The sequence below is a fragment of the Stegodyphus dumicola genome, chromosome 1 (genome assembly GCF_044657685.1).
Source record: "Stegodyphus dumicola isolate Sdum_Otavi_A_Nest chromosome 1, ASM4465768v1".
Taxonomy (NCBI): domain Eukaryota; kingdom Metazoa; phylum Arthropoda; class Arachnida; order Araneae; family Eresidae; genus Stegodyphus; species Stegodyphus dumicola.
The window spans coordinates 28,082,627-28,108,312 of NC_140768.1; positions in this window are offsets into that span (position 1 = coordinate 28,082,627).

Here is a 25,686-nt window from a genome sequence, read left to right on the forward strand (position 1 = left end):
CAAAAAAGCTGTCTTAGCTGCGGTGGCATTTGAAAAGCTGATGCTTCTGCCAGAGTATTTTTCCATTCTTCGTCGTCTTGCAGCAGATGCCTTGCACGGCAGGCTTCCTTGAACGTTGAATACTCCACACCTTCGTAAGTTCTTAAGTCGGCAAAACTCTTCGCTCCTTTAACGTGACACAGCAGCAACCTCAGATGGAAACGCTCAACATCTTTCGGGCTAACAGAATACATTCTTGAAATGATGTAATCTCCAAGTCTAACTCGTGTCTGCCAGGCATGATTCCTCCAGGTGAAATGTTTAGGAATTTCGGCATACAGGTAACCATTCGCTTCGGGAACTGTCCTGTTCAGTTCAAACCATCCGGTGAGCATGGTATTTTTCTCGGCAGCTCTCTGGAAAGCATTCCTTTCTTCGGATTCGGCAAAATAGACGGGCTGCAGGTTTTCCAAATGAACCGGTAGTCGTATGATGGAGTGCGACTTAGAATGCATTCTTTTTTCAAACAGCCTCCACGCTGCTTCAGGGCCAGACACGTATCTTGCATTTAAGAAGCATTTGATCTCGTCCCACATTAAAGTTCTATCTCCAGATTCTTCCAGAACAACTTTAGCTGCATCATGACCCTTGTACACGTATTTGAACAAATACTTCACCGATTTTATGGAGCTGCATACTTCAACGTTTATGTGGGCGTTGTACTTTTTCGATAAATACGGATTGTAAGGAACGACCCATCTGTTATCGATGGCATGACCCTTGATCACGATAAAGTTTCCATCGTCCCTTCTTCTGTAGAGTGGGTAGCCATTCACGTTCTCTTTAGTTTCTGCCTGAAACGGTTTCGGAAATCCTTTCGAACATACACCATCACTCATGCAGGGAGAGTTTCTATTCAGTTCACCGCAGGGTCCGTGAATCATCGATGACTTCACAATGTTGTGTAGCTCCGGATGTCGAGTAGCATCTGGAAGTTCAGCACACACCAGCGAGTCGATGCACTCTGCATCTCTTATTTTGTCTTCTTCCGCTAAAAACAACAAAAGGTGCATATGAGGCAATCCTCTCTTCTGAAATTCGATGACGTGTATATCTGCAATGGTCGCACCTAAGATGTGATTCTTTGTCAAATCTTGCATCAAAGCCGTTTTCTTCAGGTCAAATACCCTCGAAACGATGTCCGGGCGATCGTGAGCCTTCTGTCCTGGGAATAAGTTTTCTGTTATTTCCGGCCATTTAGGGTTGCACGTGAAAGTCAAAAACAGATCCGGTTTACCAAAGTCGCGCACAATGGCCATCGAGTCCTGATAGTTTTGCTGCATGCAGCGAGGGCTTCCTATAAACGTTGACGGAAGTATAACCGGTATTCCAGGGCGGACGCCCGTCTCTTGACCAACTCTGTAAATGTGATCGGCAAGACCCATGTAAGTTTCCACTCTCAGATTCGTCTGATGGCTCCGGAGGTACGCAATCCTGTTGCCTTCAACTTTTACGTATGCATCCACGAGATACTGCTGAAACAATTTCCGGCCATACAAAATCGGGTTGTAGGAATCTCGTCGTACGGACACCCTGTGACTGTAAAACTGTAACTCTGTGTATTGCTGTCCGACTCTGAATCCTTGCTCGCCGTGAGGAAAGAAAAGTACGTCGGTCATGTGTTCCAAGTTGGGATTTAAGGTACTGATGTTGATGAGACCGCCAACTCTCGGATGGATCACGATGTCTCGGTTCGATGGAGGAGCGCCGTCCGTATTCTTGAAGACGACTGCAACTTAATTTTCTTTCGGAGCATTGTAACGTCCCCTGTGCTCGCCTGCAGCAACACTTTCACCCTTGATGTACATGCGGATATCCGCAGCAGTTTCGGCACCTTGCTCTCGTACAGTTTCTTCTTCGAATTCCTTCAGCATCTTGTAGGCTTCCGCATATGGATTAACGTTCCTTAAAACTGTGTCCAACTGTCTCAGGAGTTCGGCGTTCAGGGCAACATTTCCAAATATGTTCATTCTCTGCCTGAGGGCTTGATCCGAATCTAAAATGTACAGCTGAGCATACTGTTCTTGACCGGGATGAGGCGGATGAAGGTGGCTCGTTCGATGATATATGGCACCGTGAATCCTGAAGCAGTAGGGACCCGAACCCGAAGGCATTTCTATATTGGCACCCAATGAAGCAAAACTGAGAAGGCAGTTGTAAGTACGTATGTTGGCAAAAAACTCTTCAGAAAACGGGTGGTTCCCATTCATTAAATTGTGCCATTCTTCTGGATATCTTCTTTCAGCTTCGACAATTTTCCCATTGTTACAGCAGTGCATGTATCTTCCTCTTGCATTCCTTTCTCCCGTAAAGAACAATCCGTTGCAGAGATTGCAGGAAGCTTCCATTGAACCGGCGCTGTGTTGCTCAACATAAACTTCGAGTCCACATCTTCCTGCATTGTGAAGAGTGCTGCGTGAACGTTGTGCTGCATTCATGCGTAGCCTGTCTTCTCGTACGGACATTGTTTCTTCGGATAGGACTTGTCTGTGGCGTGCAGCGTCTCGCGTTCTTCGTGTAGCAGCGTCCTCTTCCGACTCTTCCGCTCGAACTTGACGATGACGATGAGAGTCCAGTCTGTGCCTCCTACTGGTTTCTTCTTCACTTTCTTGAGCACGCAAATTTTCTTGACATTGGGATTGCCTGCTGAGTCTCCTAATGGTTTCTTGTTCCGTTTCTGCAGCACGTAAATTTTCTTGATGTTGAGCTTTCCTGCCGAGTCTCGTAGCGGTTTCTTCTTCCGTTTCTTGAGCGCGTAGGTTTGCTTGCCGACGCGCTTGCGTGCTCAGTCTCGCAGCAGTTTCTTCTTCATTTTCTGCAGCTCGCCGTAAACTCTGTGCTTCAGCTCTTCGTCTTCTTGATGCATCTCCTGTAATGCCTCTTTTCCGTTTCGGCATTTCAGTACGTTAAAAAAAGCACTACTAAAATATTAACTCGACTCAAAAAATTGACTACGCAGATGAAAGAAAAAAATTGCTCATTAAACCAATACTGCTGGAAAAAAAATTAATGCATTCTATATGTATACAACACAAATTTTAAAATAATCCTAGACTAAATGAAAAATTTTCCACTTAAGAGCAAATTAATTTTAAAAAATCAAAAATGTAAAACAAAAACTTCCCTGTTAAAAAATTGCTGGCAAATAAGAAATAATATGGGTAATATTATGAAAAATTCCAAGCACAGATAAAAATTATGAAAATATTTCTAATAATTAGGTCAATCTGAGAACAATGCACATAAACAGAAAATGAAAACCTAAACACAAAATAAATAAAAGGTATAAATACAAATATAAATTAGGAACTTCTGAAATCAATTCTGAAATTCAAATAACAAACCTAACAAAATAACAAATCTAATAAAATATAGAACATTCGATCGCCTTAAAACGATAATTGTTATCGCACACAGGAAAATGTCAAAAATATAAAACGTAAATGCAATTTATCGACCAACAATAACAGAAATATAAAACACGAATGAATAGATCTTTAAAAAAATACAAAATAATACATTAAATATATAAAAAGAGTCACCAAGTTAATGTTCCGAAGAATTCTCAAGTTCTAAACTAACAGGAGCATATAAAAGTCTAAAATACTACTTTAAATTACTAAAATTACAAATATAAATGCCAAAAACAATCAAATATCCTGTAAAAAGAAATAAAGATTAAGTGCAATGAGTAATAATAAGAATATTTACGAAATTTGAAATGCTGGAAAAAATTGCGACGGTCTCCTTCCAAATCCAAAATTCGTAAATAAATTTTTTGTTGCCAAACCAGGAAACTAAACTTTTGATTCTATTTGATCTGTTGCCAGACCGGGAAACAAAACTTTTTATTTTATCTATGACGTCATTTACTCGACTTAACAAGGGCATAAACCAATCTACATTCAACTAACGACAACTAAATGAAGAGAATGTTTCTATTTTTAGTTTTATTTTAGCTTTTCAGTTTATTCCTTTAAGTTATTTTAATTTTTTATTCTTAGTTTGTTAGTGGCGAACGGCCTTGGCGTTCCCATAGCATTTTTATCTCCGACGACTGCCGAGACTGTTGCCACTCGGAAGACTGAGTGCCGAAATTATTGTTTTCGCAGTTTTTAATTAATAACTCCGCGGATTATTGTCGTACGAAGATGGGACCGGTATCGATGGATTTGTTGATTTTTTTCGAATCCGGAGATATGCGTTTCGAATTCCAACTCGGCGCCGTTCCCAAGTTATTCGAGAAAAACGAATTTGGCACTCGGCCAAATCCCTAAAACAGGGAAAACGGGTGAAAGAAAGTGCAAAACGTAGGGAAACGTAGGGGAAAAAGCAGTTTTTAATTAATATATCTCGGCTAATTAAAGTCGCACGAAGATGCCGATGGTCAATATGGCGAGCCACGGGAATTCCGAATCCATGTGCGACAACAGGTAATGTTTGTCTCCAGTCACCTCCTAAAACTAAGGTTTTACCGCCAAAAGGAACATCCAGTCGGTCAAGTCTCTCAGCAATCTGTCGACAGCTTCCAAAGCGTAGTGAGGCGTCATGGTGCATTCATCCCATATGAAAAGTTTCGCAGTCTTCAAGTACCTTCCTTCAGCGCTATCTTGTCTCACACGGCAAGTAGAATTTTCCAGAAGTGGAACGGGCAACTTGAAAGTAGAGTGTACAGTTCTTCCACCGGTCAACAGCACAGCAGCAATGCCTGTCCACGCAACGGGAATGGCAACGTGGCCCATTCCTCGAACAGCATGAAGGATCGTCCTAAAAAGGAAAGTTTTTCCAGCTCCGGCAAACGCATTAACACAAAATGTCTTCGGTGTGTTAGGATTCTCATCTCGTACAGCTTCCAAAACCAAGTCGTAAACTAATTTCTGTTCAGGATTCAACATCCCGTTCAACACTTCGGCTTGTTCGTTTTCATACTGGACATCGAACTGCGGGACTTCGAGAGAAACAGCATCAGTCAATGTTGGTTGCGGGAGACCAAGAGAACATAGCGAAACATTGTGCACTTCTAACTGGTCTTCTATACTTCTCAGTGCAAGGCTGAAACTGTCTTCTAAGGAGTAAGATCTCGCAAAATCTTCAGAAAGGGACTCTTTGAATTCATTCCACAAAGCGACGGGTTCCGCAGGGTTGCAGAAAACACAGATGAAGCAAAAAAGCTGTCTTAGCTGCGGTGGCATTTGAAAAGCTGATGCTTCTGCCAGAGTATTTTTCCATTCTTCGTCGTCTTGCAGCAGATGCCTTGCACGGCAGGCTTCCTTGAACGTTGAATACTCCACACCTTCGTAAGTTCTTAAGTCGGCAAAACTCTTCGCTCCTTTAACGTGACACAGCAGCAACCTCAGATGGAAACGCTCAACATCTTTCGGGCTAACAGAATACATTCTTGAAATGATGTAATCTCCAAGTCTAACTCGTGTCTGCCAGGCATGATTCCTCCAGGTGAAATGTTTAGGAATTTCGGCATACAGGTAACCATTCGCTTCGGGAACTGTCCTGTTCAGTTCAAACCATCCGGTGAGCATGGTATTTTTCTCGGCAGCTCTCTGGAAAGCATTCCTTTCTTCGGATTCGGCAAAATAGACGGGCTGCATGTTTTCCAAATGAACCGGTAGTCGTATGATGGAGTGCGACTTAGAATGCATTCTTTTTTCAAACAGCCTCCACGCTGCTTCAGGGGCAGACACGTATCTTGCATTTAAGAAGCATTTGATCTCGTCCCACATTAAAGTTCTATCTCCAGATTCTTCCAGAACAACTTTAGCTGCATCATGACCCTTGTACACGTATTTGAACAAATACTTCACCGATTTTATGGAGCTGCATACTTCAACGTTTATGTGGGCGTTGTACTTTTTCGATAAATACGGATTGTAAGGAACGACCCATCTGTTATCGATGGCATGACCCTTGATCACGATAAAGTTTCCATCGTCCCTTCTTCTGTAGAGTGGGTAGCCATTCACGTTCTCTTTAGTTTCTGCCTGAAACGGTTTCGGAAATCCTTTCGAACATACACCATCACTCATGCAGGGAGAGTTTCTATTCAGTTCACCGCAGGGTCCGTGAATCATCGATGACTTCACAATGTTGTGTAGCTCCGGATGTCGAGTAGCATCTGGAAGTTCAGCACACACCAGCGAGTCGATGCACTCTGCATCTCTTATTTTGTCTTCTTCCGCTAAAAACAACAAAAGGTGCATATGAGGCAATCCTCTCTTCTGAAATTCGATGACGTGTATATCTGCAATGGTCGCACCTAAGATGTGATTCTTTGTCAAATCTTGCATCAAAGCCGTTTTCTTCAGGTCAAATACCCTCGAAACGATGTCCGGGCGATCGTGAGCCTTCTGTCCTGGGAATAAGTTTTCTGTTATTTCCGGCCATTTAGGGTTGCACGTGAAAGTCAAAAACAGATCCGGTTTACCAAAGTCGCGCACAATGGCCATCGAGTCCTGATAGTTTTGCTGCATGCAGCGAGGGCTTCCTATACACGTTGACGGAAGTATAACCGGTATTCCAGGGCGGACGCCCGTCTCTTGACCAACTCTGTAAATGTGATCGGCAAGACCCATGTAAGTTTCCACTCTCAGATTCGTCTGATGGCTCCGGAGGTACGCAATCCTGTTGCCTTCAACTTTTACGTATGCATCCACGAGATACTGCTGAAACAATTTCCGGCCATACAAAATCGGGTTGTAGCAATCTCGTCGTACGGACACCCTGTGACTATAAAACTGTAACTCTGTGTATTGCTGTCCGACTCTGAATCCTTGCTCGCCGTGAGGAAAGAAAAGTACGTACGTCATGGGTTCCAAGTTGGGATTTAAGGTACTGATGTTGATGAGACCGCCACCTCTCGGATGGATCACGATGTCTCGGTTCGATGGAGGAGCGCCGTCCGTACTCTTGAAGACGACTGCAACTTTATTTACTTTCGGAGCATTGTAACGTCCCCTGTGCTCGCCTGCAGCAACACTTTCACCCTTGATGTACATGCGGATATCCGCAGCAGTTTCGGCACCTTGCTCTCGTACAGTTTCTTCTTCGAATTCCTTCAGCATCTTGTAGGCTTCCGCATATGGATTAACGTTCCTTAAAACTGTGTCCAACTGTCTCAGGAGTTCGGCGTTCAGGGCAACATTTCCAAATATGTTCATTCTCTGCCTGAGGGCTTGATCCGAATCTAAAATGTACAGCTGAGCATACTGTTCTTGACCGGGATGAGGCGGATGAAGGTGGCTCGTTCGATGATATATGGCACAGTGAATGCTGAAGCAGTAGGGACCCGAACCCGAAGGCATTTCTATATTGGCATCCAATGAAGCAAAACTGAGCAGGCAGTTTTAAGTACGTATGTTGGCAAAAAACTCTTCAGAAAACGGGTGGTTCCCATTCATTAAATTGTGCCATTCTTCTGGATATCTTCTTTCAGCTTCGACAATTTTCCCATTGTTACAGCAGTGCATGTATCTTCCTCTTGCATTCCTTTCTCCCGTAAAGAACAATCCGTTGCAGAGATTGCAGGAAGCTTCCATTGAACCGGCGCTGTGTTGCTCAACATAAACTTCGAGTCCACATCTTCCTGCATTGTGAAGAGTGCTGCGTGAACGTTGTGCTGCATTCATGCGTAGCCTGTCTTCTCCTACGGACATTGTTTCTTCGGATAGGACTTGTCTGTCGCGTGCAGCGTCTCGCGTTCTTCGTGTAGCAGCGTCCTCTTCCGACTCTTCCGCTCGAACTTGACGATGACGATGAGAGTCCAGTCTGTGCCTCCTACTGGTTTCTTCTTCACTTTCTTGAGCACGCAAATTTTCTTGACATTGGGATTGCCTGCTGAGTCTCCTAATGGTTTCTTGTTCCGTTTCTGCAGCACGTAAATTTTCTTGATGTTGAGCTTTCCTGCCGAGTCTCGTAGCGGTTTCTTCTTCCGTTTCTTGAGCGCGTAGGTTTGCTTGCCGACGCGCTTGCGTGCTCAGTCTCGCAGCAGTTTCTTCTTCATTTTCTGCAGCTCGCCGTAAACTCTGTGCTTCAGCTCTTCGTCTTCTTGATGCATCTCCTGTAATGCCTCTTTTCCGTTTCGGCATTTCAGTACGTTAAAAAAAGCACTACTAAAATATTAACTCGACTCAAAAAATTGACTACGCAGATGAAAGAAAAAAATTGCTCATTAAACCAATACTGCTGGAAAAAAAATTAATGCATTCTATATGTATACAACACAAATTTTAAAATAATCCTAGACTAAATGAAAAATTTTTCACTTAAGAGCAAATTAATTTTAAAAAATCAAAAATGTAAAACAAAAACTTCCCTGTTAAAAAATTGTTGGCAAATAAGAAATAATATGGGTAATATTATGAAAAATTCCAAGCACAGATAAAAATTATGAAAATATTTCTAATAATTAGGTCAATCTGAGAACAATGCACATAAACAGAAAATGAAAACCTAAACACAAAATAAATAAAAGGTATAAATACAAATATAAATTAGGAACTTCTGAAATCAATTCTGAAATTCAAATAACAAACCTAACAAAATAACAAATCTAATATAATATAGAACATTCGATCGCCTTAAAACGATAATTGTTATCGCACACAGGAAAATGTCAAAAATATAAAATGTAAATGCAATTTATCGAGCAACAATAACAGAAATATAAAACACGAATGAATAGATCTTTAAAAAAATACAAAATAATACATTAAATATATAAAAAGAGTCACCAAGTTAATGTTCCGAAGAATTCTCAAGTTCTAAACTAACAGGAGCATATAAAAGTCTAAAATACTACTTTAAATTACTAAAATTACAAATATAAATGCAAAAAACAATCAAATATCCTGTAAAAAGAAATAAAGATTAAGTGCAATGAGTAATAATAAGAATATTTACGAAATTTGAATTGCTGGAAAAAATTGCGACGGTCTCCTTCCAAATCCAAAATTCGTAAATAAATTTTTTGTTGCCAAACCAGGAAACTAAACTTTTGATTCTATTTGATCTGTTGCCAGACCGGGAAACAAAACTTTTTATTTAATCTATGACGTCATTTACTCGACTTATCAAGGGCATAAACCAATCTACATTCAACTAACGACAACTAAATGAAGAGAATGTTTCTATTTTTAGTTTTATTTTAGCTTTTCAGTTTATTCCTTTAAGTTATTTTAATTTTTTATTCTTAGTTTGTTAGTGGCGAACGGCCTTGGCGTTCCCATAGCATTTTTATCTCCGACGACTGCCGAGACTGTTGCCACTCGGAAGAGTGAGTGCCGAAATTATTGTTTTCGCAGTTTTTAATTAATAACTCCGCGGATTATTGTCGTACGAAGATGAGACCGGTATCGATGGATTTGTTGCTTTTTTTCGAATCCGGAGATATGCGTTTCGAATTCCAACTCGGCGCCGTTCCGAAGTTATTCGAGAAAAACGAATTTGGCACTCGGCCAAATCCCTAAAACAGGGAAAACGGGTGAAAGAAAGTGCAAAACGTAGGGAAACGTAGGGGAAAAAGCAGTTTTTAATTAATATATCTCGGCTAATTAAAGTCGCACGAAGATGCCGAAGGTCAATATGGCGAGCCACGGGAATTCCGAATCCATGTGCGACAACAGGTAATGTTTGTCTCCAGTCACCTCCTAAAACTAAGGTTTTACCGCCAAAAGGAACATCCAGTCGGTCAAGTCTCTCAGCAATCTGTCGACAGCTTCCAAAGCGTAGTGAGGCGTCATGGTGCATTCATCCCATATGAAAAGTTTCGCAGTCTTCAAGTACCTTCCTTCAGCGCTATCTTGTCTCACACGGCACGTAGAATTTTCCAGAAGTGGAACGGGCAACTTGAAAGTAGAGTGTACAGTTCTTCCACCGGTCAACAGCACAGCAGCAATGCCTGTCCACGCAACGGGAATGGCAACGTGGCCCATTCCTCGAACAGCATGAATAATCGTCCTAAAAAGGAAAGTTTTTCCAGCTCCGGCAAACGCATTAACACAAAATGTCTTCGGTGTGTTAGGATTCTCATCTCGTACAGCTTCCAAAACCAAGTCGTAAACTAATTTCTGTTCAGGATTCAACATCCCGTTCAACACTTCGGCTTGTTCGTTTTCATACTGGACATCGAACTGCGGGACTTCGAGAGAAACAGCATCAGTCAATGTTGGTTGCGGGAGACCAAGAGAACATAGCGAAACATTGTGCACTTCTAACTGGTCTTCTATACTTCTCAGTGCAAGGCTGAAACTGTCTTCTAAGGAGTAAGATCTCGCAAAATCTTCAGAAAGGGACTCTTTGAATTCATTCCACAAAGCGACGGGTTCCGCAGGGTTGCAGAAAACACAGATGAAGCAAAAAAGCTGTCTTAGCTGCGGTGGCATTTGAAAAGCTGATGCTTCTACCAGAGTATTTTTCCATTCTTCGTCGTCTTGCAGCAGATGCCTTGCACGGCAGGCTTCCTTGAACGTTGAATACTCCACACCTTCGTAAGTTCTTAAGTCGGCAAAACTCTTCGCTCCTTTAACGTGACACAGCAGCAACCTCAGATGGAAACGCTCAACATCTTTCGGGCTAACAGAATACATTCTTGAAATGATGTAATCTCCAAGTCTAACTCGTGTCTGCCAGGCATGATTCCTCCAGGTGAAATGTTTAGGAATTTCGGCATACAGGTAACCATTCGCTTCGGGAACTGTCCTGTTCAGTTCAAACCATCCGGTGAGCATGGTATTTTTCTCGGCAGCTCTCTGGAAAGCATTTCTTTCTTCGGATTCGGCAAAATAGACGGGCTGCAGGTTTTCCAAATGAACCGGTAGTCGTATGATGGAGTGCGACTTAGAATGCATTCTTTTATCAAACAGCCTCCACGCTGCTTCAGGGGCAGACACGTATCTTGCATTTAAGAAGCATTTGATCTCGTCCCACATTAAAGTTCTATCTCCAGATTCTTCCAGAACAACTTTAGCTGCATCATGACCCTTGTACACGTATTTGAACAAATACTTCACCGATTTTATGGAGCTGCATACTTCAACGTTTATGTGGGCGTTGTACTTTTTCGATAAATACGGATTGTAAGGAACGACCCATCTGTTATCGATGGAATGACTTTTGATCACGATAAAGTTTCCATCGTCCCTTCTTCTGTAGAGTGGGTAGCCATTCACGTTCTCTTTAGTTTCTGCCTGAAACGGTTTCGGAAATCCTTTCGAACATACACCATCACTCATGCAGGGAGAGTTTCTATTCAGTTCACCGCAGGGTCCGTGAATCATCGATGACTTCACAATGTTGTGTAGCTCCGGATGTCGAGTAGCATCTGGAAGTTCAGCACACACCAGCGAGTCGATGCACTCTGCATCTCTTATTTTGTCTTCTTCCGCTAAAAACAACAAAAGGTGCATATGAGGCAATCCTCTCTTCTGAAATTCGATGACGTGTATATCTGCAATGGTCGCACCTAAGATGTGATTCTTTGTCAAATCTTGCATCAAAGCCGTTTTCTTCAGGTCAAATACCCTCGAAACGATGTCCGGGCGATCGTGAGCCTTCTGTCCTGGGAATAAGTTTTCTGTTATTTCCGGCCATTTAGGGTTGCACGTGAAAGTCAAAAACAGATCCGGTTTACCAAAGTCGCGCACAATGGCCATCGAGTCCTGATAGTTTTGCTGCATGCAGCGAGGGCTTCCTATAAACGTTGACGGAAGTATAACCGGTATTCCAGGGCGGACGCCCGTCTCTTGACCAACTCTGTAAATGTGATCGGCAAGACCCATGTAAGTTTCCACTCTCAGATTCGTCTGATGGCTCCGGAGGTACGCAATCCTGTTGCCTTCAACTTTTACGTATGCATCCACGAGATACTGCTGAAACAATTTCCGGCCATACAAAATCGGGTTGTAGCAATCTCGTCGTACGGACACCCTGTGACTGTAAAACTGTAACTCTGTGTATTGCTGTCCGACTCTGAATCCTTGCTCGCCGTGAGGAAAGAAAAGTACGTACGTCATGTGTTCCAAGTTGGGATTTGAGGTACTGATGTTGATGAGACCGCCACCTCTCGGATGGATCACGATGTCTCGGTTCGATGGAGGAGCGCCGTCCGTATTCTTGAAGACGACTGCAACTTTTTTTTCTTTCGGAGCATTGTAACGTCCCCTGTGCTCGCCTGCAGCAACACTTTCACCCTTGATGTACATGCGGATATCCGCAGCAGTTTCGGCACCTTGCTCTCGTACAGTTTCTTCTTCGAATTCCTTCAGCATCTTGTAGGCTTCCGCATATGGATTAACGTTCCTTAAAACTGTGTCCAACTGTCTCAGGAGTTCAGGGCAACATTTCCAAATATGTTCATTCTCTGCCTGAGGGCTTGATCCGAATCTAAAATGTACAGCTGAGCATACTGTTCTTGACCGGAATGAGGCGGATGAAGGTGGCTCGTTCGATGATATATGGCACCGTGAATCCTGAAGCAGTAGGGACCCGAAACCGAAGGCATTTCTATATTGGCACCCAATGAAGCAAAACTGAGCAGGCAGTTGTAAGTACGTATGTTGGCAAAAAACTCTTCAGAAAACGGGTGGTTCCCATTCATTAAATTGTGCCATTCTTCTGGATATCTTCTTTCAGCTTCGACAATTTTCCCATTGTTACAGCAGTGCATGTATCTTCCTCTTGCATTCCTTTCTCCCGTAAAGAACAATCCGTTGCAGAGATCGCAGGAAGCTTCCATTGAACCGGCGCTGTGTTGCTCAACATAAACTTCGAGTCCACATCTTCCTGCATTGTGAAGAGTGCTGCGTGAACGTTGTGCTGCATTCATGCGTAGCCTGTCTTCTCGTACGGACATTGTTTCTTCGGATAGGACTTGTCTGTGGCGTGCAGCGTCTCGCGTTCTTCGTGTAGCAGCGTCCTCTTCCGACTCTTCCGCTCGAACTTGACGATGACGATGAGAGTCCAGTCTGTGCCTCCTACTGGTTTCTTCTTCACTTTCTTGAGCACGCAAATTTTCTTGACATTGGGATTGCCTGCTGAGTCTCCTAATGGTTTCTTGTTCCGTTTCTGCAGCACGTAAATTTTCTTGATGTTGAGCTTTCCTGCCGAGTCTCGTAGCGGTTTCTTCTTCCGTTTCTTGAGCGCGTAGGTTTGCTTGCCGACGCGCTTGCGTGCTCAGTCTCGCAGCAGTTTCTTCTTCATTTTCTGCAGCTCGCCGTAAACTCTGTGCTTCAGCTCTTCGTCTTCTTGATGCATCTCCTGTAATGCCTCTTTTCCGTTTCGGCATTTCAGTACGTTAAAAAAAGCACTACTAAAATATTAACTCGACTCAAAAAATTGACTACGCAGATGAAAGAAAAAAATTGCTCATTAAACCAATACTGCTGGAAAAAAAATTAATGCATTCTATATGTATACAACACAAATTTTAAAATAATCCTAGACTAAATGAAAAATTTTCCACTTAAGAGCAAATTAATTTTAAAAAATCAAAAATGTAAAACAAAAACTTCCCTGTTAAAAAATTGCTGGCAAATAAGAAATAATATGGGTAATATTATGAAAAATTCCAAGCACAGATAAAAATTATGAAAATATTTCTGATAATTAGGTCAATCTGAGAACAATGCACATAAACAGAAAATGAAAACCTAAACACAAAATAAATAAAAGGTATAAATACAAATATAAATTAGGAACTTCTGAAATCAATTCTGAAATTCAAATAACAAACCTAACAAAATAACAAATCTAATAAAATATAGAACATTCGATCGCCTTAAAACGATAATTGTTATCGCACACAGGAAAATGTCAAAAATATAAAATGTAAATGCAATTTATCGAGCAACAATAACAGAAATATAAAACACGAATGGATAGATCTTTAAAAAAATACAAAATAATACATTAAATATATAAAAAGAGTCACCAAGTTAATGTTCCGAAGAATTCTCAAGTTCTAAACTAACAGGAGCATATAAAAGTCTAAAATACTACTTTAAATTACTAAAATTACAAATATAAATGCAAAAAACAATCAAATATCCTGTAAAAAGAAATAAAGATTAAGTGCAATGAGTAATAATAAGAATATTTACGAAATTTGAAATGCTGGAAAAAATTGCGACGGTCTCCTTCCAAATCCAAAATTCGTAAATAAATTTTTTGTTGCCAAACCAGGAAACTAAACTTTTGATTCTATTTGATCTGTTGCCAGACCGGGAAACAAAACTTTTTATTTTATCTATGACGTCACTTACTCGACTTATCAAGGGCATAAACAATCTACATTCAACTAACGACAACTAAATGAAGAGAATGTTTCTATTTTTAGTTTTATTTTAGCTTTTCAGTTTATTCCTTTAAGTTATTTTAATTTTTTATTCTTAGTTTGTTAGTGGCGAACGGCCTTGGCGTTCCCATAGCATTTTTATCTCCGACGACTGCCGAGACTGTTGCCACTCGGAAGACTGAGTGCCGAAATTATTGTTTTCGCAGTTTTTAATTAATAACTCCGTGGATTATTGTCGTACGAAGATGGGACCGGTATCGATGGATTTGTTGATTTTTTTCGAATCCGGAGATATGCGTTTCGAATTCCAACTCGGCGCCGTTCCCAAGTTATTCGAGAAAAACGAATTTGGCACTCGGCCAAACCCCTAAAACAGGGAAAACGGGTGAAAGAAAGTGCAAAACGTAGGGAAACGTAGGGGAAAAAGCAGTTTTTAATTAATATATCTCGGCTAATTAAAGTCGCACGAAGATGCCGATGGTCAATATGGCGAGCCACGGGAATTCCGAATCCATGTGCGACAACAGGTAATGTTTGTCTCCAGTCACCTCCTAAAACTAAGGTTTTACCGCCAAAAGGAACATCCAGTCCGGTCAAGTCTCTCAGCAATCTGTCGACAGCTTCCAAAGCGTAATGAGGCGTCATGGTGCATTCATCCCATATGAAAAGTTTCGCAGTCTTCAAGTACCTTCCTTCAGCGCTATCTTGTCTCACACGGCACGTAGAATTTTCCAGAAGTGGAACGAGCAACTTGAAAGTAGAGTGTACAGTTCTTCCACCGGTCAACAGCACAGCAGCAATGCCTGTCCACGCAACGGGAATGGCAACGTGGCCCATTCCTCGAACAGCATGAAGGATCGTCCTAAAAAGGAAAGTTTTTCCAGCTCCGGCAAACGCATTAACACAAAATGTCTTCGGTGTGTTAGGATTCTCATCTCGTACAGCTTCCAAAACCAAGTCGTAAACTAATTTCTGTTCAGGATTCAACATCCCGTTCAACACTTCGGCTTGTTCGTTTTCATACTGGACATCGAACTACGGGACTTCGAGAGAAACAGCATCAGTCAATGTTGGTTGCGGGAGACCAAGAGAACATAGCGAAACATTGTGCACTTCTAACTGGTCTTCTATACTTCTCAGTGCAAGGCTGAAACTGTCTTCTAAGGAGTAAGATCTCGCAAAATCTTCAGAAAGGGACTCTTTGAATTCATTCCACAAAGCGACGGGTTCCGCAGGGTTGCAGAAAACACAGATGAAGCAAAAAAGCTGTCTTAGCTGCGGTGGCATTTGAAAAGCTGATGCTTCTGCCAGAGTATTTTTCCATTCTTCGTCGTCTTGCAGCAGATGCCTTGCACGGCAGGCTTCCTTGAACGTTGAATACTCCACACCTTCGTAAGTTCTTAAGTCGGCAAAACTCTTCGCTCCTTTAACGTGACACAGCAGCAACCTCAGATGGAAACGCTCAACATCTTTCGGGCTAACAGAATACATTCTTGAAATGATGTAATCTCCAAGTCTAACTCGTGTCTGCCAGGCATGATTCCTCCAGGTGAAATGTTTAGGAATTTCGGCATACAGGTAACCATTCGCTTCGGGAACTGTCCTGTTCAGTTCAAACCATCCGGTGAGCATGGTATTTTTCTCGGCAGCTCTCTGGAAAGCATTCCTTTCTTCGGATTCGGCAAAATAGACGGGCTGCAGGTTTTCCAAATGAACCGGTAGTCGTATGATGGAGTGCGACTTAGAATGCATTCTTTTTTCAAACAGCCTCCACGCTGCTTCAGGGGCAGACACGTATCTTGCATTTAAGAAGCATTTGATCTCGTCCCACATTAAAGTTCTATCTCCAGATTCTTCCAGAACAACTTTAGCTGCATCATGACCCTTGTACACGTATTTGAACAAATACTTCACCGATTTTATGGAGCTGCATACTTCAACGTTTATGTGGGCGTTGTACTTTTTCGATAAATACGGATTGTAAGGAACGACCCATCTGTTATCGATGGCATGACCCTTGATCACGATAAAGTTTCCATCGTCCCTTCTTCTGTAGAGTGGGTAGCCATTCACGTTCTCTTTAGTTTCTGCCTCAAACGGTTTCGGAAATCCTTTCGAACATACACCATCACTCATGCAGGGAGAGTTTCTATTCAGTTCACCGCAGGGTCCGTGAATCATCGATGACTTCACAATGTTGTGTAGCTTCGGATGTCGAGTAGCATCTGGAAGTTCAGCACACACCAGCGAGTCGATGCACTCTGCATCTCTTATTTTGTCTTCTTCCGCTAAAAACAACAAAAGGTGCATATGAGGCAATCCTCTCTTCTGAAATTCGATGACGTGTATATCTGCAATGGTCGCACCTAAGATGTGATTCTTTGTCAAATCTTGCATCAAAGCCGTTTTCTTCAGGTCAAATACCCTCGAAACGATGTCCGGGCGATCGTGAGCCTTCTGTCCTGGGAATAAGTTTTCTGTTATTTCCGGCCATTTAGGGTTGCACGTGAAAGTCAAAAACAGATCCGGTTTACCAAAGTCGCGCACAATGGCCATCGAGTCCTGATAGTTTTGCTGCATGCAGCGAGGGCTTCCTATACACGTTGACGGAAGTATAACCGGTATTCCAGGGCGGACGCCCGTCTCTTGACCAACTCTGTAAATGTGATCGGCAAGACCCATGTAAGTTTCCACTCTCAGATTCGTCTGATGGCTCCGGAGGTACGCAATCCTGTTGCCTTCAACTTTTACGTATGCATCCACGAGATACTGCTGAAACAATTTCCGGCCATACAAAATCGGGTTGTAGCAATCTCGTCGTACGGACACCCTGTGACTGTAAAAGTGTAACTCTGTGTATTGCTGTCCGACTCTGAATCCTTGCTCGCCGTGAGGAAAGAAAAGTACGTACGTCATGGGTTCCAAGTTGGGATTTAAGGTACTGATGTTGATGAGACCGCCACCTCTCGGATGGATCACGATGTCTCGGTTTCGATGGAGGAGCGCCGTCCGTACTCTTGAAGACGACTGCAACTTCATTTTCTTTCGGAGCATTGTAACGTCCCCTGTGCTCGCCTGCAGCAACACTTTCACCCTTGATGTACATGCGGATATCCGCAGCAGTTTCGGCACCTTGCTCTCGTACAGTTTCTTCTTCGAATTCCTTCAGCATCTTGTAGGCTTCCGCATATGGATTAACGTTCCTTAAAACTGTGTCCAACTGTCTCAGGAGTTCGGCGTTCAGGGCAACATTTCCAAATATGTTCATTCTCTGCCTGAGGGCTTGATCCGAATCTAAAATGTACAGCTGAGCATACTGTTCTTGACCGGGATGAGGCGGATGAAGGTGGCTCGTTCGATGATATATGGCACAGTGAATGCTGAAGCAGTAGGGACCCGAACCCGAAGGCATTTCTATATTGGCATCCAATGAAGCAAAACTGAGCAGGCAGTTGTAAGTACGTATGTTGGCAAAAAACTCTTCAGAAAACGGGTGGTTCCCATTCATTAAATTGTGCCATTCTTCTGGATATCTTCTTTCAGCTTCGACAATTTTCCCATTGTTACAGCAGTGCATGTATCTTCCTCTTGCATTCCTTTCTCCCGTAAAGAACAATCCGTTGCAGAGATCGCAGGAAGCTTCCATTGAACCGGCGCTGTGTTGCTCAACATAAACTTCGAGTCCACATCTTCCTGCATTGTGAAGAGTGCTGCGTGAACGTTGTGCTGCATTCATGCGTAGCCTGTCTTCTCGTACGGACATTGTTTCTTCGGATAGGACTTGTCTGTCGCGTGCAGCGTCTCGCGTTCTTCGTGTAGCAGCGTCCTCTTCCGACTCTTCCGCTCGAACTTGACGATGACGATGAGAGTCCAGTCTGTGCCTCCTACTGGTTTCTTCTTCACTTTCTTGAGCACGCAAATTTTCTTGACATTGGGATTGCCTGCTGAGTCTCCTAATGGTTTCTTGTTCCGTTTCTGCAGCACGTAAATTTTCTTGATGTTGAGCTTTCCTGCCGAGTCTCGTAGCGGTTTCTTCTTCCGTTTCTTGAGCGCGTAGGTTTGCTTGCCGACGCGCTTGCGTGCTCAGTCTCGCAGCAGTTTCTTCTTCATTTTCTGCAGCTCGCCGTAAACTCTGTGCTTCAGCTCTTCGTCTTCTTGATGCATCTCCTGTAATGCCTCTTTTCCTTCTGTAATGCCTCCTGTAATGCCTCCTGTAATGCCTATCTTCCTGTAATGCCTCTTTCTGCGGCATTTCAGTACGTTAAAAAAAGCACTACTAAAATATTAACTCGACTCAAAAAATTGACTACGCAGATGAAAGAAAAAAATTGCTCATTAAACCAATACTGCTGGAAAAAAAATTAATGCATTCTATATGTATACAACACAAATTTTAAAATAATCCTAGACTAAATGAAAAATTTTCCACTTAAGAGCAAATTAATTTTAAAAAATCAAAAATGTAAAACAAAAACTTCCCTGTTAAAAAATTGCTGGCAAATAAGAAATAATATGGGTAATATTATGAAAAATTCCAAGCACAGATAAAAATTATGAAAATATTTCTAATAATTAGGTCAATCTGAGAACAATGCACATAAACAGAAAATGAAAACCTAAACACAAAATAAATAAAAGGTATAAATACAAATATAAATTAGGAACTTCTGAAATCAATTCTGAAATTCAAATAACAAACCTAACAAAATAACAAATCTAATAAAATATAGAACATTCGATCGCCTTAAAACGATAATTGTTATCGCACACAGGAAAATGTCAAAAATATAAAATGTAAATGAAATTTATCGAGCAACAATAACAGAAATATAAAACACGAATGGATAGATCTTTAAAAAAATACAAAATAATACATTAAATATATAAAAAGAGTCACCAAGTTAATGTTCCGAAGAATTCTCAAGTTCTAAACTAACAGGAGCATATAAAAGTCTAAAATACTACTTTAAATTACTAAAATTACAAATATAAATGCAAAAAACAATCAAATATCCTGTAAAAAGAAATAAAGATTAAGTGCAATGAGTAATAATAAGAATATTTACGAAATTTGAAATGCTGGAAAAAATTGCGACGGTCTCCTTCCAAATCCAAAATTCGTAAATAAATTTTTTGTTGCCAAACTAGGAAACTAAACTTTTGATTCTATTTGATCTGTTGCCAGACCGGGAAACAAAACTTTTTATTTTATCTATGACGTCATTTACTCGACTTATCAAGGGCATAAACCAATCTACATTCAACTAACGACAACTAAATGAAGAGAATGTTTCTATTTTTAGTTTTATTTTAGCTTTTCAGTTTATTCCTTTAAGTTATTTTAATTTTTTATTCTTAGTTTGTTAGTGGCGAACGGCCTTGGCGTTCCCATAGCATTTTTATCTCCGACGACTGCCGAGACTGTTGCCACTCGGAAGACTGAGTGCCGAAATTATTGTTTTCGCAGTTTTTAATTAATAACTCCGCGGATTATTGTCGTACGAAGATGGGACCGGTATCGATGGATTTGTTGATTTTTTTCGAATCCGGAGATATGCGTTTCGAATTCCAACTCGGCGCCGTTCCCAAGTTATTCGAGAAAAACGAATTTGGCACTCGGCCAAACCCCTAAAACAGGGAAAACGGGTGAAAGAAAGTGCAAAACGTAGGGAAACGTAGGGGAAAAAGCAGTTTTTAATTAATATATCTCGGCTAATTAAAGTCGCACGAAGATGCCGATGGTCAATATGGCGAGCCACGGGAATTCCGAATCCATGTGCGACAACAGGTAATGTTTGTCTCCAGTCACCTTCTAAAACTAAGGTTTTACCGCCAAAAGGAACATCCAGTCCGGTCAAGTCTCTCAGCAATCTGTCGACAGCTTCCAAAGCGTAGTGAGGCGTCATGGTGCATTCATCCCATATGAAAAGTTTCGCAGTCTTCAAGTACCTTCCTTCAGCGCTATCTTGTCTCACACGGCACGTAGAATTTTCCAGAAGTGGAACGAGCAACTTGAAAGTAGAGTGTACAGTTCTTCCACCGGTCAACAGCACAGCAGCAATGCCTGTCCACGCAACGGGAATGGCAACGTGGCCCATTCCTCGAACAGCATGAAGGATCGTCCTAAAAAGGAAAGTTTTTCCAGCTCCGGCAAACGCATTAACACAAAATGTCTTCGGTGTGTTAGGATTCTCATCTCGTACAGCTTCCAAAACCAAGTCGTAAACTAATTTCTGTTCAGGATTCAACATCCCGTTCAACACTTCGGCTTGTTCGTTTTCATACTGGACATCGAACTGCGGGACTTCGAGAGAAACAGCATCAGTCAATGTTGGTTGCGGGAGACCAAGAGAACATAACGAAACATTGTGCACTTCTAACTGGTCTTCTATACTTCTCAGTGCAAGGCTGAAACTGTCTTCTAAGGAGTAAGATCTCGCAAAATCTTCAGAAAGGGACTCTTTGAATTCATTCCACAAAGCGACGGGTTCCGCAGGGTTGCAGAAAACACAGATGAAGCAAAAAAGCTGTCTTAGCTGCGGTGGCATTTGAAAAGCTGATGCTTCTGCCAGAGTATTTTTCCATTCTTCGTCGTCTTGCAGCAGATGCCTTGCACGGCAGGCTTCCTTGAACGTTGAATACTCCACACCTTCGTAAGTTCTTAAGTCGGCAAAACTCTTCGCTCCTTTAACGTGACACAGCAGCAACCTCAGATGGAAACGCTCAACATCTTTCGGGCTAACAGAATACATTCTTGAAATGATGTAATCTCCAAGTCTAACTCGTGTCTGCCAGGCATGATTCCTCCAGGTGAAATGCTTAGGAATTTCGGCATACAGGTAACCATTCGCTTCGGGAACTGTCCTGTTCAGTTCAAACCATCCGGTGAGCATGGTATTTTTCTCGGCAGCTCTCTGGAAAGCATTCCTTTCTTCGGATTCGGCAAAATAGACGGGCTGCAGGTTTTCCAAATGAACCGGTAGTCGTATGATGGAGTGCGACTTAGAATGCATTCTTTTTTCAAACAGCCTCCACGCTGCTTCAGGGGCAGACACGTATCTTGCATTTAAGAAGCATTTGATCTCGTCCCACATTAAAGTTCTATCTCCAGATTCTTCCAGAACAACTTTAGCTGCATCATGACCCTTGTACACGTATTTGAACAAATACTTCACCGATTTTATGGAGCTGCATACTTCAACGTTTATGTGGGCGTTGTACTTTTTCGATAAATACGGATTGTAAGGAACGACCCATCTGTTATCGATGGCATGACCCTTGATCACGATAAAGTTTCCATCGTCCCTTCTTCTGTAGAGTGGGTAGCCATTCACGTTCTCTTTAGTTTCTGCCTCAAACGGTTTCGGAAATCCTTTCGAACATACACCATCACTCATGCAGGGAGAGTTTCTATTCAGTTCACCGCAGGGTCCGTGAATCATCGATGACTTCACAATGTTGTGTAGCTTCGGATGTCGAGTAGCATCTGGAAGTTCAGCACACACCAGCGAGTCGATGCACTCTGCATCTCTTATTTTGTCTTCTTCCGCTAAAAACAACAAAAGGTGCATATGAGGCAATCCTCTCTTCTGAAATTCGATGACGTGTATATCTGCAATGGTCGCACCTAAGATGTGATTCTTTGTCAAATCTTGCATCAAAGCCGTTTTCTTCAGGTCAAATACCCTCGAAACGATGTCCGGGCGATCGTGAGCCTTCTGTCCTGGGAATAAGTTTTCTGTTATTTCCGGCCATTTAGGGTTGCACGTGAAAGTCAAAAACAGATCCGGTTTACCAAAGTCGCGCACAATGGCCATCGAGTCCTGATAGTTTTGCTGCATGCAGCGAGGGCTTCCTATACACGTTGACGGAAGTATAACCGGTATTCCAGGGCGGACGCCCGTCTCTTGACCAACTCTGTAAATTTGATCGGCAAGACCCATGTAAGTTTCCACTCTCAGATTCGTCTGATGGCTCCGGAGGTACGCAATCCTGTTGCCTTCAACTTTTACGTATGCATCCACGAGATACTGCTGAAACAATTTCCGGCCATACAAAATCGGGTTGTAGCAATCTCGTCGTACGGACACCCTGTGACTGTAAAACTGTAACTCTGTGTATTGCTGTCCGACTCTGAATCCTTGCTCGCCGTGAGGAAAGAAAAGTACGTACGTCATGGGTTCCAAGCTGGGATTTAAGGTACTGATGTTGATGAGACCGCCACCTCTCGGATGGATCACGATGTCTCGGTTTCGATGGAGGAGCGCCGTCCGTACTCTTGAAGACGACTGCAACTTCATTTTCTTTCGGAGCATTGTAACGTCCCCTGTGCTCGCCTGCAGCAACACTTTCACCCTTGATGTACATGCGGATATCCGCAGCAGTTTCGGCACCTTGCTCTCGTACAGTTTCTTCTTCGAATTCCTTCAGCATCTTGTAGGCTTCCGCATATGGATTAACGTTCCTTAAAACTGTGTCCAACTGTGTCAGGAGTTCGGCGTTCAGGGCAACATTTCCAAATATGTTCATTCTCTGCCTGAGGGCTTGATCCGAATCTAAAATGTACAGCTGAGCATACTCTTCTTGACCGGGATGAGGCGGATGAAGGTGGCTCGTTCGATGATATATGGCACCGTGAATCCTGAAGCAGTAGGGACCCGAACCCGAAGGCATTTCTATATTGGCACCCAATGAAGCAAAACTGAGCAGGCAGTTGTAAGTACGTATGTTGGCAAAAAACTCTTCAGAAAACGGGTGGTTCCCATTCATTAAATTGTGCCATTCTTTTGGATATCTTCTTTCAGCTTCGACAATTTTCCCATTGTTACAGCTGTGCATGTATCTTCCTCTTGCATTCCTTTCTCCCGTAAAGAACAATCCGTTGCAGAGATCGCAGGAAGCTTCCATTGAACCGGCGCTGTGTTGCTCAACATAAACTTCGAGTCCACATCTTCCTGCATTGTGAAGAGTGCTGCGTGAACGTTGTGTTGCATTCATGCGTAGCCTGTCTTCTCGTACGGACATTGTTTCTTCGGATAGGACTTGTCTGTGGCGTGCAGCGTCTCGCGTTCTTCGTGTAGCAGCGTCCTCTTCCGACTCTTCCGCTCGAACTTGACGATGACGATGAGAGTCCAGTCTGTGCCTCCTACTGGTTTCTTCTTCACTTTCTTGAGCACGCAAATTTTCTTGACATTGGGATTGCCTGCTGAGTCTCCTAATGGTTTCTTGTTCCGTTTCTGCAGCACGTAAATTTTCTTGATGTTGAGCTTTCCTGCCGAGTCTCGTAGCGGTTTCTTCTTCCGTTTCTTGAGCGCGTAGGTTTGCTTGCCGACGCGCTTGCGTGCTCAGTCTCGCAGCAGTTTCTTCTTCATTTTCTGCAGCTCGCCGTAAACTCTGTGCTTCAGCTCTTCGTCTTCTTGATGCATCTCCTGTAATGCCTCTTTTCCGTTTCGGCATTTCAGTACGTTAAAAAAAGCACTACTAAAATATTAACTCGACTCAAAAAATTGACTACGCAGATGAAAGAAAAAAATTGCTCATTAAACCAATACTGCTGGAAAAAAATTTAATGCATTCTATATGTATACAACACAAATTTTAAAATAATCCTAGACTAAATGAAAAATTTTCCACTTAAGAGCAAATTAATTTTAAAAAATCAAAAATGTAAAACAAAAACTTCCCTGTTAAAAAATTGCTGGCAAATAAGAAATAATATGGGTAATATTATGAAAAATTCCAAGCACAGATAAAAATTATGAAAATATTTCTAATAATTAGGTCAATCTGAGAACAATGCACATAAACAGAAAATGAAAACCTAAACACAAAATAAATAAAAGGTATAAATACAAATATAAATTAGGAACTTCTGAAATCAATTCTGAAATTCAAATAACAAACCTAACAAAATAACAAATCTAATAAAATATAGAACATTCGATCGCCTTAAAACGATAATTGTTATCGCCCACAGGAAAATGTCAAAAATATAAAATGTAAATGCAATTTATCGAGCAACAATAACAGAAATATAAAACACGAATGAATAGATCTTTAAAAAAATACAAAATAATACATTAAATATATAAAAAGAGTCACCAAGTTAATGTTCCGAAGAATTCTCAAGTTCTAAACTAACAGGAGCATATAAAAGTCTAAAATACTACTTTAAATTACTAAAACTACAAATATAAATGCAAAAAACAATCAAATATCCTGTAAAAAGAAATAAAGATTAAGTGCAATGAGTAATAATAAGAATATTTACGAAATTTGAAATGCTGGAAAAAATTGCGACGGTCTCTTTCCAAATCCAAAATTCGTAAATAAATTTTTTGTTGCCAAACCAGGAAACTAAACTTTTGATTCTATTTGATCTGTTGCCAGACCGGGAAACAAAACTTTTTACTTTATCTATGACGTCATTTACTCGACTTATCAAGGGCATAAACCAATCTACATTCAACTAACGACAACTAAATGAAGAGAATGTTTCTATTTTTAGTTTTATTTTAGCTATTCAGTTTATTCCTTTAAGTTATTTTAATTTTTTATTCTTAGTTTGTTAGTGGCGAACGGCCTTGGCGTTCCCATAGCATTTTTATCTCCGACGACTGCCGAGACTGTTGCCACTCGGAAGACTGAGTGCCGAAATTATTGTTTTCGCAGTTTTTAATTAATAACTCCGCGGATTATTGTCGTACGAAGATGGGACCGGTATCGATGGATTTGTTGATTTTTTTCGAATCCGGAGGTATGCGTTTCGAATTCCAACTCGGCGCCGTTCCCAAGTTATTCGAGAAAAATCAATTTGGCACTCGGCCAAATCCCTAAAACAGGGAAAACGGTTGAAAGAAAGTGCAAAACGTAGGGAAACGTAGGAGAAAAAGCAGTTTTTAATTAATATATCTCGGCTAATTAAAGTCGCACGAAGATGCCGATGGTCAATATGGCGAGCCACGGGAATTCTGAATCCAACGGTACCTTCCGCTAAGCTCTACACCCAGCCGTTCCCGAGGAGATGATGTTACAAACACACAAACAGACAGAGGCACACAGATTTTAATAGTATAGACTAGCGGGCAAGACCGCCAGCTGAACGGGCTGAAGCCCGCTTATCATTGTTCGTTTTTAAAAGATATCCTATGTTAAATTTGGCCGGTATTGAAAAGTTGAACCGAACTACCATTTTTTAGCGGCATTCCGCGGGCTTCCCCCGCTTTTTTCACCTATGCATCCAGAAGTTACCGCATACACTATACATATGCGGAAAATCACGAAAACACCCATGCTTCCAGCCCTTTCGCGGGTATTCGAAATTTGGACCGAAATACCAGTGTTCA